Source organism: Notothenia rossii (genome assembly GCF_949606895.1).
Source record: "Notothenia rossii genome assembly, chromosome: 1".
Taxonomy (NCBI): domain Eukaryota; kingdom Metazoa; phylum Chordata; class Actinopteri; order Perciformes; family Nototheniidae; genus Notothenia; species Notothenia rossii.
In genome coordinates, this window is record NC_136912.1 from 65,204,473 (window position 1) to 65,225,242 (window position 20,770).

The following is a 20,770-nucleotide window of genomic DNA, read 5'->3' on the forward strand; positions in this document are numbered from 1 at the left end:
CGCTGCTCCGATTCTCCGACCCATCTCACGCTCCATTGTTCCCTCACTCGAGAACAAGACCCCGAGATACTTGAACTCCTTCACTTGGGGTAAGGACCCATTCCCTACTCGGAGTGGACAGTCCATCGGTTTCCTGCTGGGAACCATGGCCTCAGATTTGGAGGTGCTGATCCTCATCCCAGCCGCTTCACACTCGGTTGCGAACCGATCCAGTGAGTGCTGAAGGTCGCAGACCGATTAAGCCATCAGAACCACATCATCTGCAAAAAGCAGTGGTGCAATCCTTAGTCCACCGAACTGCAGACCCCCTCCCCCACGACTACGCCTCGAAATCCGATCCATGTATATTACAAACAGGATTGGTGACAAAGCGCAGTCTTGGTCCCTCACCGGAAATGGGTCCGACTTACTGCCGAGGACCCGGACACAGCTCTTGCTTTGGGAGTACAGAGATTGGATGGCCCTGAGTAGAGACCCCCTCACCCCATACTCCCGCAGCATCTCCCACAGTAACTCCCTGGGAACCCGGTCATACGCCTTCTCCAAGTCTAAAAAACACATGTAGACTGGATAAGCGTACTCCCAGGCCCCCTCCAGGATCCTTGCGAGAGTAAAAAGCTGATCCGTCGTTCCACGACCAGGACGGAATCCGCATTGTTCCTCCTCAATCTGAGGTTCGACAATCGGCCTGACCCTCCCTTTCGAGTACCTTAGAGTAAACTTTCCCGGGGAGGCTGAGTAGTGTGATGCCTCTGTAATTGGCACACACCCTCTGATCCCCCTTTTTAAAAAGGGGAACCACCACCCCGGTCTGCCACTCCTTCGGTACTGTTTCCGACTTCCATGCAACGTTGATGAGACGTGTCAACCATGACAGTCCCTCAACACCCAGAGCCTTCAGCATTTCCGGGCGGATCTCATCCGCCCCCGGGGCTTTGCCACTGTGAAGTTGACCTCAGTGACCTCCCCCCGGGAGATTGGTGTTGATCCCCCGTCATACTCCAGCTCTGCCTCTCACATAGAGGGCGGAGTTGTCAGGTTCAGGAGTTCCTCAAAGTGCTCCTTCCAACGCCCTAACACTCCATTAGTTGAGGTCAACAACGTCCCATCCTTACTGTACACAGCTTGGATGGTTCCCTGCTTCCCCCTCCTGAGGTGTCGGACAGTTTTCCAGAACAACTTTGGTGCCGTCCGAAAGTCCTTTTCCATGTCTTCTCCGAACTTCTCCCACACCCGCTGCTTTGCCTCGGCCACGGCTGAGGCTGCTGCCCTTCGGGCCTGTCGGTATCTTGCAACTGCCTCGGGAGTCCCCCGGGATAACAAATCCCTGAAGGCCTCCTTCTTCAGTCGGACGGCTTCCCTGACCACCGGTGTCCACCAGGAGGTTCGAGGGTTACCGCCCCTTGAGGCACCTAGGACCTTGAGACCACAGCTCCCCGCCGCGGCTTCGGCAATAGAGGCTTTGAACACCGACCACTCTGGTTCAATGTCCCAACCTCGACAGGAATGCCCGAAAAGCTCCGCCGGAGGTGTGAGTTGAAGGCCTCCTGAACTTTGGCCTCCTCCAGACGTTCCCAGTTCACCCGAACTACACGTTTGGGCTTACCAGGTCTATCCAGAGGCTTCCCCCGCCACTCAACCCAACTCACCACCAGATGGTGATCAGTTGACAACTCCGCCCCTCTCTTTACCCGAGTTTCCAAAACATACGGCCTCAGGTCCGATGATACGATGACGAAATCGATCATGGACCTTCTGCCTAGGGTGCTCTGGTACCACGTACACTTATGAGCATCCTTATGTTCGAACATGGTGTTTGTTATGGCCAATCCATGACTAGCACAGAAGTCCAGTAACAAACCACTACTCCGGTTCAGATCAGGGGGGCCGTTCCTCCCAATCACTCCCCTCCAAGTTTCTCCATCATTGCCCACATGTGCGTTGAAGTTTCCCAGCAAGATGAAAGAGTCCCCTTCAGGAGCCCCATACAGGACCCTTTCCAGGGTCTCCAAGAAGGCCGTATACTCTGAACTGCTGTTGGGTGCATAATCACACACAACAGTCAGAGTTTTCCCCCCCATAACCCGCAGGCGTAGGGAGGCGACCCTCTCGTCCAATGGCGTAAACTTCAACAACGAAGCACCCAACCGGGGACTTGTGAGTATCCCCACACCCGCCCGGCGCCTCACACCTTGAGCAACTCCGGAGAAGAATAGAGTCCAACCCCTATCCAGAAGTAAGGTTCCAGAGCCGACGCTGTGCGTAGAGGTGAGCCCAACCAGATCCAACTGGTAACGCTCCACCTCCCGCACAAGCTCCGACTCCTTCCCCCCCAGAGAGGTGACGTTCCACATCCCCAAAGCCAGCTTCTGTCGCTCGGGTCTGGTCTGTCGAGACCCTCTGCCTTCACTGCCACCCTTCTGGCAGCGCACCCGACCCCATCGCTGTTTCCCGTAGGTGGTGGGCCCGCGGGACGGAGAAGTGGAGGTGTTGCCCATGTTGCCTTTTCGGGCTGTGCCCGGCCGGGCTCCGTGGCAAGCCCGGCCACCAGACGCTCGCCGACGAGTCCTCCTTCTGGGCCTGGCTCCAGAAGGGGACCCCGGGCTTCCTCCGGGCCGGGTATCCTCACTTTGTGTGTCGTCTTTCATGAGGTCTTGTGAACCAATCTTAGTCTGGCCCCTTGCCTGAGACAAATTTGCCATGGGAGACCCTACCAGGAACACAAGGTTCCAGACAAGACAGCCCCCAGGTTCATCAGGGCACACAAACCTCTCTACCACGGTAAGGTGTTGGTTCTTCAGAGAGGACTGCAGACCGCAACATAAGTAAAGATAATGAATAAATCCTATTAAAACCTTTGTGGCTTATATGATAAGTCTAATTAGTACAAGCAGCATAACGTTTCACCATGTAACTAAAGATTGTCAGGGAAATCAGTTTGACATATTGAACTAATAACAAATCACCTCTGGCTGGCAGAGAACTCTCTGCTCCATAGCTTCTCTTGGACGTAAAATCCCATGTACATTTTACATTTATATTCAATTTAATATTCCATCCCTCACATACTTTTGTATATATATAAATAATAACTTATATTTTGTTTTTCTTGTTATGCTGCAGCAACACAAACATTTCCCAAATTGGGATCAATACAGTAATATCTTATCTTAATTCATTAAGAAATATAACTATTATAATTAGTGTAGCAGCTGACACCTATTTTCAAGATGGATTAATCTACCATTTATTTCTTTAGTTCAATTTTGATCTATAAAAATGTCAAAGTAGTGAAAATGTTCACGAGACTTATCAAAGTGCAAGGTTATATCTTTAGATGTTTTGTTTTACTCTATGTACTGTATGTCTTAATGCTCTTATATGTGACGGTGTGACTTCCATGAAACTAATATTTTATATCTTCCCAACAGACGAGCTGACAGGAAACCTCACACTCTAACAACCACAACATTGCAAAGGCGAGTAAATGTAAATTAAAAACGATTCAAAATGTCTTAATTTCTTCTTCTTTCTTGCAGTGAGGTGAAGCTGACCTTGCACTTGGTGCCAGTAAGGATGTTCCTCACGCAGGCTGAATGTTTCTCCTTCCTTACTGACACAGAAGCTCTTGATTTGCAATGCTTCACTAATTGTCATTTCCCTGGCTCCGTAGGGACACTTTACCTCCAGCACAGCGGAAGACCCTACCAGACCATCTGGAGATGCCCCCAACAATCCTGATTGGGAGAGCCACAAACCTGACTCATGGACCTGCATCTGGGTTGCAGTGGTGAATGCCCTGATGCCCTCACATTCATTCATAGTCCCCCACTGTACATACAAAACACCATCAAGGGCCTGTTGTTGCCCTAGCACCCTGGCAATAAGGGAAGCAGTCACACGCTTTGACCTCAGGACAGCTCCAAACTTGCTGGCAGTCAACCTTCCTTTCCTGAACAAATGTCAGTTTGGGTTGGTTTCCTGACCAGTGGTAGCCACCTTAATTGCCCTCTGTTGCTCCTCAGACAATGCCATGCTTGCCACAATTGCCTGATGCCCACCATATTTGATAATTTCAGGAACAGTAAGTGTTTCCAAGCTGTAGTGTTCCTCTTCTGGCTCAGGGGAGAGAAGCTAAGAAATTCTTGAGAACCTGGCCCTGAGTCTGTCCCTCAGCCAGTCACGATGTTCAGAGGTGGGCTCTCTTGTCAGCGGGTTAAATTAGTTATTGGTTGGAGGAAATAGCTCCTCCACCGAATGCGTACGTTTAGCTGCCTTTGGCTTCTTCCACTGACAGGGGGTGTCAGTGCAGCTGAAATTGTGGATGGCAAAGATGGCTAATGCAGCCGCATGACTGCATTTCCATTCTCCACGTGGGCATTCACATTTTGTGGAGAGAATTCTCTCTTCTGCTGTGGATACCTGTGGTGGGGGGATTGTTTTATTATTTAAAATATATTTACATTTGTAATGACTTCCCAATTATCCCTTTAATTGTTTATAGCCTACTGTATGTTTTTTTCGTGGATATTTCTCTGTTTTCTGGTGTGTAATATTTGTAATAAAGATTTCATATGACACATAAAATGGATTTGTTGATGGGAATTAATGTCACTAATGTGAATAAATTAACTCTAGGTTAACGGTACTCTTGCTATCACTACTCACCGACACTATAAACCTTGTCCCTCATGCTAGCCCTGACAACACCGGTAAGCACACCTTCATCTAGGCTGCACTGTTTATGTGTCCTGACTTGTAGTGGTTCTCTCCTCTATCTACACCCTTGTCATCTTTGTAAAACGATATCAGACTAGTAATTGACACAGCCATGACTTCTAGTTAAATTCAGTGTGGCTAAAATGAAAAGCTTTGTTAAAATATGCAAGCGCGCGAAAGTCAAAGTCAGCTTTATTGTCAAAAATTCTACATGTGTTATACATCCAGAAATATCGTTTCCCACAGTGTGACATGTATACATAAAACAAAACAAAAAAGGGCCTAGATAAACGTGGTACACATTAAACAAAACAAAAAGGGCCTAGATAACCGGGGTATACAGTTTAAAATGTTAATAATATATTTAAAGTGTTCAAAGTGCAGTTTCAGTGCAAGTCAGTTGAAACGATCTTAAGTTGGCGTGACGTTGAAGTCGTGCGACCCTGCTGCTGTACTGGCTGGTAGTTCGTTTATAGCATAACGTTAGAATTTTGCTTCTAGCGAATAGATTTATGATTCAAAAATTATAAAAGTAGGGTTGACATGTGGAGATTATCCGGCTGAACAAAACGTGATCCCTCTCTAAGGTCTATGGTGTGTCAACCACAGACCTTATTTCGAGCTATTTTCCAAAATCCTATGTAAAATTGCATTGGTTTTTGATGAAGGAACCGGAAGAAGTTTACTTCTGGGTTTCTAGGATGCGTCACTGCGGTTTTCTATGGGCAACATGTGTTTTAATGAAAGTCACAAAACATTGTATTACAGTTTTATTGACTTAAATCATAAAAGGACATTCAGTGACGTTACAACAATGTAGTTGATAGTATTACAGTAAACATGCCTCTTTTTAATACATTGTGATCATTTTTCTCATAGGTGATCAATGCCTACCTTACACTCATTGTAAGAAGATTCAACCAGTGCGATGACGGTCAAGCAGCTGTTATTGACAGCTACGCTATGACCGCCATCTGAAAATACAAATTTGGAAGAATCCGGGTATGTACATGATTGGAATTACTTTGCATTGGTAAATGTTGCAAATGTGCATTTTTCAACAGGAATGTAATACTTTTGCAACTACTCTCAGGTTGATCCAATGGCACAGACAGTCATCTTGGGAATTGTGAACGAGAACCATCACTGGATGTTGTTGGTGAGAATAGGAGAATATTTTAAGCTCCAATCTGTATCTATAGTGCTGTATACACCATATATAATTAGTGATTTGCAAGATAACCGGGCCACACATACATGCTGTCACTTATTATTGATAACATCTAAACAATACCCTACATCGTACCTGCCTAGTGTATGGTTCCTGCCTAATGCATGTTGTGTTTCCCTGTGAATAATAAAAGGTAATGTACCCCATGAGAAGAAAACCCTCTTCTTGGATCCACTTGGAGAAGGGAAAGGCAAAATGAAGGTGTGCCTACAGTCTACAAGGTACATTTGATACAGTGTACTAGTTCCGGTGTTGCATGAGTTTTTTGACAATGATGTGCTGCATCTTGACACATGCACTATCTACATACTGTAGAGCCTTTATAAGGATGAAAGGCTGCAAGGTGTCAAGGTGGACATGCAGCACCCTCCCCCATAATCGCCAACAAGACAGCACATCCTGTGGTGTCCTGGCCTTAAAAGTGAGTGTGAAATGCATTTACCCAAACTTAAATTCAGTAGCAATAAGACTGAATATCTTGACTTGCTTTTATACATCTTGATCAAATATGTATTGAATTGTGTCAAACTACACATATACGTACAACATGTCATTCTTTAAATCTGTTGGGTCATTTGTCTGTATTCCATTTGAGGGTAAAATCATAGACCATGCAGTCCATATACTAATCAGAGTTCTCTTCAGTTTGCAGAGAAGATTTTACTCGGGGTTAATGAGTTTGAAACCTCACAGAAGGCAGTGCACGAGCTGAGGCTGGACATTGCTACTTTTCTACTCAGAGAATCTGCTTTGTTACCTTTTTTCTCAACATTGTCAATGACTTCATGTAGTTACTTTTATTAATTTTATCTCATAAGTATGCATCAATAACCTAGTATATTAATAATGTGCCATGCAAATTGTTGTATTGTATCACTGCTTGGACCATTGGTACTGTTGGGTTAATATTGACCAGGGACATTACCAGGGTTTTAAAAGCAACACAGTGGCTTAAGTATAGATTAGGGTAAATAGTCACTACATACAGTATATTGTGTATCTCAATTCCAAACTATACAGATAACATATGAAGCATCGCAGGCAGGCATCTTGAACTGCAATTTCATATAGGCTACACACGTCACACTCTACAAACACACCCTTTCAATTCTGCGGTTTATTTAAAGTGGACCTATCATGCTATATTTCAATAATATAGTATAGGACCATACCTATATAAGGCATATTTATAATTTTTATTTTTCAAAATACCAAACAGATCATGCATTTTAGCCATTCCTCATTTCGCTCAATTTAACACTGTCTTTTCATGGGCTGATTCTGTGAGAACAGCACCATCTACAGGCCTGGCATATGTACTACAGCGTCTCCAGCGCTTTCGAACAGCAATGTCCGTGGCTGTCTCCTCCTGATTGGTGGAGTTGGCCCAATAGCCGTAGCGCCACTTGTGTGACGTCACAGAAGTGTTCAAATCTGGATCAATCTGTATCAGATCCGTTGCAGCCCCTTTTTTAAGAGATTTGGGTATGGAGGAAAATAGAGAGGGTTGAGTTTTCTGATACTTGGTGAGTTCCCTGGAACACCGGGGACACATATTCATGTATAAAAGACGTACAAAAGTGCATTTTACATGATAGGTCACCTTTAAGATGTGAGATTTCCCCATCTTCCTCCTTTCAATGTGCTCATTGGTGTGTATTACTTTTAACTGATATCCTTAGTTAATTTTTACCTTGAACTTATTATAATCAAAGCTGTAAAGCTAATACATGTGATGAACAACAAAAGAACCATGAGAACCAAACTTAAATTGATGCGTACAGTCTCATGCGAAATAAGTTTTGGGATGTTTTGTAATGGCATTGTGCAGGTTCCCATTCTACAGAGGGTAAGGAGAGTGCGAAAGAAGTAACAGATGGCTCCTCTGTGCTCAGATTTAATAATTTTGAAAATCTATGGTGTGTGTTTTGCCTTTTTTCACCCAAAATAATAAAAAGACCACCCTGCACAACAAATGTGTCCTTATATAATTGACCTTTTAGTCAAAAATTGGAATGGGTCAACTTGACCCCAAATCTGCAATTTGGTTTATCTGAAGATATTGATTACTTTTTGTCTCAACATATGATCTAAGCAGACTTTGCTGTTACTGCGGGATGGAGGAGCAGGATGAACAACATTTGGTAATTTCCTATTGCACATTACAAATAAAGAAAATTAGCAGAAATATGTTTCCAGACTTTATCAACATAACATTTGCGTTGGTAATTGCTACTATATTTGGCATCTTCAGGATTAACTGATAAAGGATTAATGTTTTGCTTGTTTTTCCGTACATTTTTGTTGAAAATGTATTTCTTTCTCATGACACAACATTTATGTTTTTGAAAGATTTTGATAATTGAAGGAATGGTTCTAATGTTAGTGGGAAATACATTAGAGATATTCTATTATCATAAAAAATCCCATAATGCATACCTTACATAACAAGTATTTATTGTTTTCTCAGATTTGCTGTGACATTTGTCAGCGGTGGTACCACCACCAATGTGTGCAAAGGCCTCCAGTGGATCAACCGTACTTGTGTCCTGGATGCACATAATGCACCGAAGGAACCATCATTAACTGTCCACTGTCATTTCAACCAATGCAACTATTGTTAGTATAGGAAATTATTAAGTGTTCAGTAAAAAAGTCAACACCTTTATGTAGTCTTTAGAGTCCCATAATTACCATATTGGTCTTGAGTAAGATATGGGTTCTCAATGTAGCCTGGTCATATAAGAGAGAACAGGACACAGCATACATTTTAAGGGTCTTTATTGCCCGACTGCACTCTGGTTAAGAACAGCATTAACACTCTAGTAATAAGTGTAATAATTAGTATACAAGTTGTAAATGGTCCTTTCTGTCTCACAACAATATCAACTGATAAACAATTATCAGTAAACAGCATAGATAGCCTAAACAATAAACAACGGTAATAGCCTCTGCAGCTGAGGATAACAGTCACAAAAGTGCATCAGTATTATCACTTCAGAACAGTACATGCATTAACTAACAATTAATACAGTACAGCATTTATCAACATATATCATTCGCAAAACACTTTAACACTCACTTTTAATACAAATGCTCTCTGAACCGACCTGCAGCATCGAACACTGCGTTGCTTCTCCCCTCTGCATGAGACATGACATACAAAATTCACAGACTCCACTTAAAAGGCATTTTAAACATATAATTCCTTAATGTGTTTTTTGTTATGCATATATCTGGTGACTTACGCCGTCCCACTCTTGTGTTGGACCCCGCACGGTGGAGAACACACACACACACATCTTACAAAAGTGCGTCTCTCTGTAAAACCACGCTACAACTACCTGTTCCCGCGAAAACTACCAGTGAGTCGTCTGTCTATGACGTCATGACTGCGCGCCTTTCTGCTGCGCATCTCTGGGTGTAACCAAGCATCTTGAATCTCTTAAAGGAACAGCGTATGATTTATAACAGCGAGTAACTGTCTCCGTTAATAGCTTTTAACCTGGTTACATTCTCCCCTGCTAACTAGTCAACGTCCTCGATGACTAACTACATTTTAGGATTCCCCTTGCAGTTTCCCTGAAGTGTAAAGTACCATATTCGCAAGTAACTGGGAAAGTATATCAGGACTTAAAGGCACTGCATTGCAAGCTGATCTGGGAAGAATGTTTGGATTTTTGTTTAGCCCAGCAGTTTTTCTCTGACTCCTACGTGGAGCAGGGACCGGCACGCTTAACCTAGTCTCCCTTCTCTTCCGTGGAGTAGGTACAGGTCTCACCTCCAGGTCTTCATCAGGTAAGTCATTGTTCTCTGATCCTGTATCACTGTCACTTTCCTCTGTACTCTCTGACTCTTCGTCCCTGTCCTTCTCGTCGTGGACTTCTAAATTCAACTGATCCAATAGTTCAGGCTCCGGGTTAGGTGACTGTTCTGCTCTCGGATATCTGACTTCCTCTACCACGACATACTCTGGATCTTCGAACTGAGCCTCTGGCTCGGGGAATGAGGTAGGTTCACTCACCCTAGCAGGTGTTTGTCTTTGTCTTAGTGTTGGCACAGGAGTCACGCAGAGTCTTAGGTTGGATCTATGAACCCTTTTGATTGGCCCTCATTCAATTGGCTCCACTGCATATGTCGACTCTTGCACCTCAACCACCCTGTACACTGTTTCTGCCCAGGCGTCTTGAATCTTATTTCTTCCGGGCGGACGGTGTCGCAGGTACATCAGCTGACCCACATCAGCAGACGGACAGTACACCTTCTCCCTTTGCTGCGCAACTCTCTCTGCAGCCTTCTTCTCGGTGTAGCTCCTAACTCTGGTGTGTGCTTCATGGAGACGCTTCTGGTGTACTGCTAACCAGTCAGGTCCGTCGTCTGTCGCTGGCTCTTGGCCTAACAGCGCATCAATAGGAAGGTGTGGATGTGCCCCAAACCGCAAATAGTGTGAGGAGTACCCTGTGGTTGAGTGTGGTGTTACATTGTATGCATACACAAGCTCTGGCAGGTGCTCAGGCCAACAACGCTTCTTCTCAGGAGGCAAAGTTCGTAGCAAGTCATGTAAGGTTCTTTTAAACCTCTCACACTGGGGGTTTCCCTGTGGGTGATGTGGTGTTGTGCGGGTTTTCTTCACTCCATACAGTCTACATAACTCAGCAATGACTGCACTCTCAAAATGTCTGCCTTGATCAGAATGTAAGCGTTCTGGCACACCATACTTCATAAACCATTCTTTCAAGATGACTTTAGCGGTAGTATCTGCTTTCTGATCTCTTGTGGGGAAAGCCTGACTGAACTTAGTAAACATGTCAGTCACCACAAGTACATTCTCACGACCATCTGTGGCAGGTTCAAGGGTGGCAAAGTCCACAGCAACAACTTCCAATGGACGAGAAGCTAAGAATGGTGTCATGGGTGCTTGAATCTTGGGCTGTGGCATCTTTGTCAACACACACCTGTGGCACCTCTTCACCCATTGTTCCACATCTTAATGCATGCCTCCCCAAAAACACCTCTGTCTCAGTATGGCCAATTTTCGTTCAATGCCTTGGTGTCCCATTTGATCATGCACACTCTTGAGTACTTGTTCTTTCAAACAGGACGGTAACAACAACTGATGACATTCTCCGATGTGTGCATCATCAATGACACGAAACAAGAGTCCGTCTTCTTCTCTGACTCGCTGCCATTGTTTCAACAATGAAAGCTCTGATTTCGTTAAACCTAACCTCTCTTGATAGGTAGGCTTCTTCTTTCTGTCCCAAAACATCTTAAAGCTGCAGAGTATGGGGTCTGTACTTTGGAAGTCACACAGCTCTTCCTTGGAGTATCCTGGCAACGTCGGGGTGCTCCCCGGTGCCACGTCAGTATCAGCGCTGCTACTTGCTTCTGATGCACGTATCTCCCTGACTTTGAAACATTTGACCCCTGTTGCCCCTAGATCAGGCCCTAAGGCTGTCCCTGCCCTTAGTGCATTACATATGGCAACACAATCGTCATACTCTGCGTCTTCACTTGCCAGTTCAGGTTCTCTGTCGTCTGGTTGTCGTGAGAGAGCATCGGCTGCTGTATTACATCGTCCAGGGCGGTACTTCACATCAAAGTCAAACACAGCTAGCTGAGACATCCATCGCTGCTCAATGGCACCTAGTTTAGCGGTTGAGAGGTGGCACAGTGGGTTGTTATCTGTTATAATGGTGAAATTGGACCCCAATAGATAACCCCTGAACTTTTCAGTCACAGCCCACTTGAGCGCAAGGAGCTCCAGCTTCATACTGCTGTAGTTTCGATCATTCTTCTCAGCTCCACGAAGCCTCCGACTAGCATAGGTTATAACTTTTTTCTTACCCCCCTGCTCTTGGTGCAAGACTGCTCCTAGCCCTGAGTTGCTAGCGTCCATCTCTAGTATGAAAGGGCGTGTAAAGTCTGCATAGCCTAAGGTTGGAGCACTTGACAGTTTTTCTTTAAGTTCTTCGAAAGCTAACTGACACTGAGGTGTCCAAGAGTTTTTGAATAACTGGTTCACCCTAGCTCGGCTGGTCTCTCTGAGACAGACATTTACAACATCATGCAGAGGCCCTGCTGTTTGAGAAAAACCTTCAATAAATCTCCTGTAATAGCTACCGAAGCCAAGAAAAGACCCAAGCTCTTTCACTGTGCTAGGAACTGGCCACTGCTTGACTGCACTTATCTTGTCAGGGTCTGTGTTTATCCCCTCTTCCGAGACTTGATGACCCAGGAACTTGACTTCTGACTGCAGGAAATGGCATTTCTCCATTTTAGCTTTCAGTCCTGCTTCTTTCAGTCTCTTCAGCACTGTCTAGAGTCTTCTTAGGTGCTCTTGAAAAGTGGATGAATACACCAACAAATCATCTAGGTATAGCAACATGATCTGGAAAACTAAACCGCTCATCGTAGACTAGGGCTGCAACTAACGATTATTTTGGTAGTCGACTAATCGGTCGATTATTTTTTCGATTAGTCGACTAATCTAACGATTATTTCTGTCACACCCTCCATCTCTGCTTCCTGTGGGCACGGCTCCTTTTCCGGGCTCCAGTGCATGTTCTACCTCAAGTCTGCACACCTGTGAATGTCACCCTGTTGTCCAGTCCCAGGATCAATTCAATCGCATTTTATTCTTGTCATTTCGCAGACCCTTGTTAATTATTATTTTAAGTTTGGAATTAATTACAGCGTCCATAAAGCTCTAGTGTGCTCTACTACGCTGTAAGCTTGGCGCTGTTTAGCAGCTCGTTGGTGGACACGCAGCCTCAACATAACTGACATAGCGTTTGCTTAGCAAGCATTAACCATGAGACGTTCTGTTTTCCAACATGTAAGCTAACGTAAACATGACTATGGCTAACTTGCTCAAACTTACCCATGATCCAAAGTAGCAGTCCTCACGGTTCCAGGGTGCTTGCGTTTTAAATGCTCGTGCATCACTGTAGTGCTGCCGTGGAATGCCAATTCCCCTTTACAAATTCTGCATTTCACTGACTTCTTTGGCTTGTCGTCTGTGAAATACTCCCACACTTTCGAAACTCTCGGTCTCGCTTTTTTGAGCTCTTCATCACCCTCATTCTCTCTCCTTTCCGCCATCGTTCGTATTCTTTCTTCTTTGTTGTTAGTACAGAATGCAGTCATGGCAGACAATGGAGAGTATACTGCCCCCAGCACTTCCTGTAGTGCATTGCAGTTACAAATGAACATTTGCGCAGTTTTGAATTAACGTTACCGGCTCTCTGATTGTTTTTATACGACGCGTCGACACTAAAATTCCGCGTCGACGAATTTTTATGATCGACGTCGTCGATTATGTCGACTAATCGTTGCAGCCCTATCGTAGACTGCATAAGGCGCTGGAAGGTCGCTGGAGCGTTACAAAGTCCAAAAGGCATCCTGTCATACTCATATAGGCCGAACGGTGTGGTGAAGGCCGTTTTCTGCCTATCTTTCTCGTGGACTGCTACCTGGTGATAGCCACTGGCCAGGTCGATTGTTGAGAAGAACTTTGCACCACATAGCGCATCCAAACTCTCATCAATCCGTGGTAAGGGGAATGGGTCGCGTCTAGTCTTGGCGTTCAGCTTCCTATAGTCGACACACAGTCTCAGACTACCATCAGACTTACGCACCAAGACGACAGGTGAGGCATAAGGGCTTGAACTCTCCTTGATCACTCCTTTCCTTAACAGCTCGGAGATGTGTTCCTTCACCTCTTTGTACTGGTTAGGTGGTATGCGTCTGTATTGTTGGGTGACTGGTGTGTCGTCTATCAGTGGTATTTCATGTTTCACACTGTCGGTATGCCCCAGCTCGTCATCATGGATAGCAAACACATCGACGTATTTCGTCAGGAGTGCACTCAGCTCTGCCTGCTGTTCTTGCGTTCCACCAAGACGCAGTAGATCCAGCAGAGCTTGTACGTCCCTATCAGCTCCCTGATCCCCTTTCCGGTCTATGGTCACTTCTTCATGGTCGGCAGAAATCCGCTGAAACTTCACTTCATGGGGGTCACCCTCAACACCCTGACATTGACTGAGAACACCTAGTCTGGTTCTGGAAGGTAACCAAACATCCTCTTGTGAAAAGTTGATCACCTGGACTGGAAACACACTACTGGTGCCTGACACCAAAGTGGGGACGATGATCAACCCACCAGGGAACGGCGTGCTTCCTGGCTCCAACAGCATAATGTCATCACGTTCAGACGTTTTCTTTTTGACTCTTGCATAGACTGTGGCGATAGATGAAGCAGGTATGTGAACCTTATTCCTACCTGCAACCCTGGCAGTGGACACCTTCTTGACCAGTTCTGCTTCCTGTAGCCGGTGAAAAGCTTCTCTCCAGACATGGTCCAACTGTCCCTTCAAAGTAGTGTCGAACTCTGCAAGAACTAGCGGCCTGCACTTTTTGACAATGTTCATACCAATAATGCCTGGGAGGTTTGAGTCTGGTTCTGCTTCCTCCCCATCTCGAACAATTAGGAAATCATACTCTGGTATGGTTAGGCCCATGGCTTGTATGTCTAGCTCAACATAGCCAAGGTAAGGCAAAGGCAACCTGTTGGCAGCAGTGATCTTAAGCCATTTGGCGGTATAGTGCATATCTTCATCTTCCCCATGGAGGTGTTTTCTAAAGAAACTTTCTGTTAGAGTGCTCACATTACTCCCAGTGTCTAGGAGACATTTAGCCGGAACGTCACCTATTAGGATATCCACTTCATGGCATGCGCCTAGAACGTTCTCTAAAAACTCTTTAGTTAACGGGCTGGCCCCTGAGCCTTCTGGCTTGCCTCGCATTGCTCGGCTCATAGCAATGGAGGGATCTCGTTTCCCTGTACTACAGTGGCAGGTGTGACGGTGGACTGCCTTTCTGCTTGCCACTGTACCGGGCACTGTTTGCCTATGTGTCCAACACCTCCACATCTGAAACAGATTGGTTGACCATCAGCAGTGTACTTTGGCTTGAATTTAGGTTTAGCATCTCTGTCACCACCTGAACGAACGTTCTGCATAGTGAGTTCATGGACTGCACTGGTTAGCTCCCCAATAGCTTTACCCTGCTGACTGATTACTTTAACTATCTCCTGTAATGTTAGTGCTAAATCATTCTGGGCATTGCTGGCTGAGTTTGTGTTTTCTGGAATCCTTCTTCCCCCCTCACTCACTAGGTTTCTGTTCCTAGCGATGCTAGCACCACGGGGCCTGTCTTCCTGACACCATGTTATGGCTTCTTCACGGATATCAAATAGAGTAGAGCGGGGCTTCTCCCTAACAACCTTACGAAGTTCCCTACGAAGAGCTGGATCCCTCACATCTTCGATAAACTGATCTCTCAGAGTGACCTGTGTATCTAACACTGCATTAGGGGACTGCTGAATAGCGGCGTTAAGAAGCTGGGAAAGGGCATGAGATAAACTACGGAAGTCTTCCCCCTCTTAACTGTTTGCGAGCATAAAAGGCATGTAACAGCTGTGGAATAGTACGTTTCTCCCTGAAAGCTGCTTTTAGATATACAAACAAATCAGTTGGTTGCTTAAAGTCTTCCCCCATACAAAGTTTAACCTCCTCCAAGGCTGTACCCTTTAAGTGTGAGAGGATGAAGTCTACTTTGTCATCAGGACTAAAACCCCTTGTTCTTAGTACACGCTCCATCTCTTCTTTGAATTCATCAACGGTATGGCTATCTTTTCCCACATCACCACTGAAAGGTTTGATCTGACGCTCACGTGGAATGTACACATAAGACTTAGCTGTAGCATTACCAAGATTAGAAATTGTTGCCATTACTGCATCATGTTTTTGACTCAATTCTGCAATCTGTGACTGCAGCTGCACCATGGGGTTTCCCCCCTCACCGTTGAATGAAGAAGCTGCATCGTCTCCCTCATCGTCGTCCTCTTCTCCTACACCAACAACTGGATCTCTGTCCTCTTCGAACATCCTAAAATGTCTTATTGACAGTCACAATGTCCTTTAACAGTCTCAAAAGAGCAATGTCCGTTGATCTTCCCCTCAAGTAGTCCTTTAGTGATGATGCAGACAGCTCTCTGGACTTGAAGGTCGGCCACTAGTCACATGCAGCCACTCCAAGCAGATCACTCCATCCGTCAGCACCGTCCCTCTGGCATAGGACTCGAACAATCTTCACTATTACCGTTGTTTATCCTATTGTATTTTCTACACTACCTTTATCCCAACTAAAAACCTAAGACTAGATAAGGGGACCCCACTCCTGGTACCAAATTGTGTAGCCTGGTCATATAAGAGAGAACAGGACACAGCATACATTTTAAGGGTCTTTATTCCCCGACTGCACTCTGGTTGAGAACAGCATTAACACTCTAGTAATAAGTGTAATAATTAGGATACAAGTTGTAAATGGTCCTTTCTGTCTCACAACAATATCAACTGATAAACAATTATCAGTAAACAGCATAGATAGCCTAAACAATAAACAACGGTAATAGCCTCTGCAGCTGAGGATAACAGTCACAAAAGTGCATCAGTATTACCACTTCAGAACAGTACATGCATTAACTAACAATTAATACAGTACAGCATTTATCAACATATATCATTCGCAAAACACTTTAACACTCACTTTTAATACAAATGCTCTCTGAACCGACCTGCAGCACCGAACACTGCGTTGCTTCTCCCCTCTGCATGAGACATGACATACAAAATTCACACACTCCACTTAAAAGGCATTTTAAACATATAATTCCTTAATGTGGTTTTTGTTATGCATATATCTGGTGACTTACGCCGTCCCACTCTCGTGTTGGACCCCGCAGGGTGGAGAACACACACACACACGTCTTACAAAACTGCGTCTCTCTGTAAAACCACGCTAAAACTACCTGTTCCCGCGAAAACTACCAGTGAGTCGTCTGTCTATGACGTCATGACTGCGCGCCTTTCTGCTGCGCATCTCTGGGTGTAACCAAGCATCTTGAATCTCTTAAAGGAACAGCGTATGATTTATAACAGCGAGTAACTGCCTCCGTTAATAGCTTTTAACCTGGTTACATCAACATAGGAAAAAACTCAGTGTTCATGAGGAAAGTTGAGGATAGGTTTTCAATATGACTGTCATTTTGCAGGTTTATCTGGATTATTTGAACGGTGCAGTTAACATTTATCATAGTTTGGTCAGATATAATTAGCTAAAAAGGGTTCAGGTGATGACAGATGATAATGAATGCTAACTACTAGTTACTTTTTAAGCAAGTTACATTTATAATCCAGACAAACCTGCAAGCATACCCCTACTCTATGATCAGATAGTATGCCTCTGTAACTTGATGATGGATTAAATATCCCCTAACATGACTTGCATGTTCAGTTTGTATTTTCTCAACTATCAGCAACCAGGGGATAAGTAATCTAAACTCCTTAATACCTACATCAATGAGACACATAATACATGCTCTGTAATGGAATAAAGTATTACAATCCTCCCTTGGGGTGCATTGTGATGATGTATGCTGTCAAAGGTTAGTCAGCTAAATTGAACGTACCACAGGGTGCTGCGAATAACTTGTCTAAATTGTGCGGTACTCTAATGGATGTTATTTATCAAGTCTGACTGTGTGATCTTTTAGTGTCTAACACACACACACACACACACACACACACACACACACACACACACACACACACACACACACACACACACACACACACACACACGGGGGTGCATGTCGTGGCAACCAGGCCTGTCATAAAATGCACCCCTCCCCAAAAGATGTTTCTATTAATCCCACCCTCAAGCATTTTTCAGGGTATGGTTCTAGGACTGGTACCAATAAATGGAGCAAGTTTCATGAATGTGACACTTTTATTATGTAAGATAACAAGGGGTGCATAGCGTGGCAAACATATGCTGACAAAGACTATGTAAATTTGTAAACATATATTTTGATTATTAGATGACAACTATGTAAAATTAAACAATACATTTTAAAGCACGTTTATACAGACAGGACGTAACAATAATAATAAAAAAAAAAGATTAAAATAAACAAAAACTGAAAAGGAATTGACGAATGAATTTCGACACCACTACCATCAAATACGGAGCGAAAAGTTAAACCAGAATCAAGACTATATGAGCTACCACTAAACAACAGTCTGGAAATTACCATTAATAAAAACCCTGAACGTTTACTTTTCGTTTTAAACATCGTTTTAAGGTGTAAACGTGTCATTTAGAAATGCGCGTTACCGTGACAAAGGGGGCATTTCATGACGGGGGGGTGTAATTTGACACAACACCGGAAATACGTCCGCGGAGGAGCCGTGGAGGAACCATCAGTATATCCTCGATTATAGCTCCTCCAGAGAGCCTTATCGATGCTCGATGCTCTGTCCTCGATGTGCATTTAGAGAAATGAGATGTCCTTCAACATGGCGCGCTGAAATCCATTTCCGGGTCACTACCTGAGAACCGAGGAGTCGAGTAGTCGAGGAGGGGAAAGTAGAGTGTTGAGAAGCCTCTCTGGTGTCCCCTTGTTTATAATATTATCACCGTTCCAAGCACATGAGTGCTACTTCCGTGAGTTTCGCCCCGCCCCTCACTCCAATGACCATTAGACTATTTAGCAAGGTATAAAGCAAAAAGGCCTCTCAGACGCTCTTCCGTTTACTTGTTTAATAAAGAAAAACAAATGGAAGATAGATACACGGATTAACTATCTAGGACTTGGTAATACAAACTGTTACTAATTATATCCCTGAGACATTGGGTCACGGATATTAAGCATTTACTTCCGCATTGTCTACTGAAATTGAAGATCCTGGCTCTGAACACTGCAACTCCAATCATTTTTATTGACTGTTTTCCAAATGTTTGTGCAATTACGGTAGATGTTCCATTAACTATAGTTTTGAGTAGATGTAATTATTGGCATCAATGAGTAAATACATTTGGGTGTCATTTTAAAAGCTCTGTATGATAAAACATATTAGTCCAAAAAGTATGTAGGTAAATGGAAGTAGCATTAAACCTGTCTGTTCACTCCATGTGATAACACTATTTATCCTCACTTGTTTAGGTTGCAGCTGATGGGATGGCAATCTAAGCTCTGCACATTTGTGGCTTCAGCGAAAGGGTTGCTTCTCAAGCACTATCGAGTGAAGCACCTTACCTTTGGTCGTGGATATTCAGTACCCTGTCTTCATTTAAACTGCCCTTGCTCCTTTAAGACTTGGGGTGGCCTGCAAACACACTTGGATTGATCCCACAATTCGCAGGAAACTGACGAGTGTGAAGTTGTGCAGTCTTTAGCATTTAAAATGTGTGACTCATTTTATCCTACTACAAAAGACTATTTTCAACATATCAATTCCCACTTGAAAAGACATGAAACCATAGAATGTGCTTTTGATGGATGTGATTTCAAGACAAACCTATATGGGACTTATGCGGTGCACAGAAGTAGAAAATACAGATCCTATTCATGGAAGATTTTAAGAGTGATGAGATCAGAACATCCAATGAAGAGACACTTCCATCTTTCCACCAGCAACCACACCCAACTGCCACACCCACCCTGTGTTTCGGACCTGAGTCCCATCTCATTGTTGTGGTTCTAATCTACCAGTACTAGTAAACTCTAGAGATCAATATGGCCATTATGAACACATCCGACTGATCAATCTGGGAGGAGCTGATAGCAAAGGCCATTACCCTGCAGTGCCAAACAAACAATTTACCTTCATATTGGGCGGTCCGGAGGAGAGTTTTTGACTTCTCAAAGTTTAAGAGATCGTGACATCATCACTTAGAGTATAGAGGGTCTTTAAAATCTTCTGAAAACATATTTTAAAACTGCTCTCACACCCTAAATATACACTATTCGAATCATTTAAATATATTTCAGTTGCTAAATTAGTCTGGCTTGCTTAAATGCCTTCATTCTATCAAACTGACCAACCATTCTGGCCAAATAGTGATCTGAGTGGCAAAATTCCACCAAGCTCCCAATAGACTCACATGATACATTTGGTCAATTTCTTCTTCAGAAAAGCAAGAAGTAAAATAACAACAAAAAATGAATACATTAACAATAAAATAAAGAAAAAAGATAAGACATACATTTTTTTATTAAAATCATAAGTAACAATAAAGATAAACAAATATTTGAATATATACATTGTGGAGGACAAAGATGGAATGTATTGTTGATATAATAATGTAATAAATTAGGTACTTAACACAAATGTAAAAAAAATTAATTCATATCTTTGTAAATTAATAAAAAATATATATTTAAAAAAACATGATATTAGATTTTAAAACATAAATCTTTTTCTATTTATGTTTTGGTCAATTCGTAAATATGTATAATTAGTGTGAATGCCATTCAGCCTACTTTCAGCTACAGAAACCATATTTCTATATGTATTTATTACTTCTCATTATGTTTATACATTAACTACATAAGAAATCATACATAATGCATTTAAAAAAAATGTAACTCAAGGAAATGTATTGCCATATAAACATTATTGTACTTTAATGTTATAAAAACACTATTGTTATATTATTTATATTTTACAGATACTGTATATTGGATCAAAACAGTCATATATGTATGTATGGACGCCACATGTATATGTGAATTCTGCCGTTTCGATAATAAATACATGTACCTGGTAATTTAATATGTGATTAATTTCTTATAGAGTTTAACATGGTATGGTTGGTGATTGCTTACATTAAACAAAAGTGTATCCGCAAATGAATAAAATGAATCCAGAATCTACTTGTGTCCAGACAGTTGAAGTTAACTGTTAATCAATG

The 20,770-nt window shown here is 43.3% G+C and overlaps 1 long non-coding RNA gene across 1 annotated transcript; it reads left to right on the forward strand.

Moving 5' to 3' along the window:
• Positions 1-4,888: 4,888 nt before the first annotated feature.
• On the forward strand, positions 4,889-20,339 carry LOC307022194. Its single transcript, XR_013803323.1, has 5 exons — positions 4,889-5,721; positions 5,813-5,878; positions 6,084-6,171; positions 6,266-6,371; positions 19,020-20,339. It is a non-coding gene; the product is annotated as an uncharacterized lncRNA (long non-coding RNA).
• The last annotated feature ends 431 nt before the right edge of the window (positions 20,340-20,770 follow it).